A 1,183-nucleotide genomic window follows, 5' to 3' on the forward strand; every position below is an offset into this window, starting at 1 on the left:
GCCCCAGCGTTTGCTGGGGGCGGGGGGGGAGGAAACGTCGCGTGGAGCGAAGCCGCCGGCGATGCTCCCAGGGCACCCTGCAAGGTTGGGTGCCGGGTCCCTCCTGCCCCGGCCGGGCACCCTCGCCGGCCCCACAGCCCCCTGCTCCCTGCAAACGGTCCCTTCCTCCCTGCCCCCCTTCCTCTCCAAGTCTAAATTCTCCCACAGCGTCCATTGACGTCCTGCCTGCGTCATCGTCTCCAGCACAACCAGACAGCACGTGGGAGAGGCAGGTTTAAAGCGGCAGGGCCCTGCAAGGGCTCCAGCTGCGCGCCCCAGCAGCGGGGCCAGGCGGGGAGGGGGGCACGGGAGCCCTGGGAGGGGGCGCTGCCCCCCCAGCCCCCACTGCACCCCCCAACCCGAATGGCACCGAGGTCCTGGTGCAGCCGGGAGGTGTTTCCCGGTGTCACGCCAGGGGGAAGCGGTGCAGGTTGGGGTGAGATGAGGCTTTTTCTCTCCTGTAGCAAGGCTTGCATGGGAGCGTGAAAACATTTTGCTTCCAGGTCCGTGCCCGCATCCTCCCTTCCTCCCCCCCGCTTTCCAAACCCACCCCAAACGTGGACCAGAAGCACCGGCAGCCAGGGCAGGCAGCTTGCGTTAGACGCGCAAGCTCGCGGAGCCGGCTCCAAAAGCCAGAGCCAGACTCCTGGTGGTTTTTTCCCGGCTGCCAGGCCCCGGGCCAGTCCTTGTGCCTTTATATCTGGGCTTTGCCTGTGCCCAAATTAAGGTGCAGCTCGGCTGGGTCCTAAGGGCTGGGAACAGGGTTTGCACGGAGGCAAAGCGCAAGACCTCTGCAAGGGTGGGAGGTGCAGCGAGTTTTGCAAGGGCTCAGGTGTGGGGTGCAGCGAGTTTTGCGAGGGCTCAGGTGCCTTCCCTGAAGCCCGCTCATCATTTCTGCTCCTGGGTATTGTCTTACAGCTGCAGCGCTGCAGACATCAACTTACCCGTGACTCAGGGCTTCGGGGTGGGTTGGGAGAGCAACCCCCCGGCCCCGAAACAGTCCTGCTTCCTCTCTGTGTCCACACTGCAACCCTGGGGGCTATTTTTGTCCCTTCTATTTATTGTGCCAAAGCCATGTGCGGTCGGAGAACGCCGTGGTGGTTGCTTTATGATTGCTTCCTTCCCGCCCATAACCTTTTGCCTT

This window comes from Mycteria americana, chromosome 25, assembly GCF_035582795.1.
Source record: "Mycteria americana isolate JAX WOST 10 ecotype Jacksonville Zoo and Gardens chromosome 25, USCA_MyAme_1.0, whole genome shotgun sequence".
Classification (NCBI taxonomy): domain Eukaryota; kingdom Metazoa; phylum Chordata; class Aves; order Ciconiiformes; family Ciconiidae; genus Mycteria; species Mycteria americana.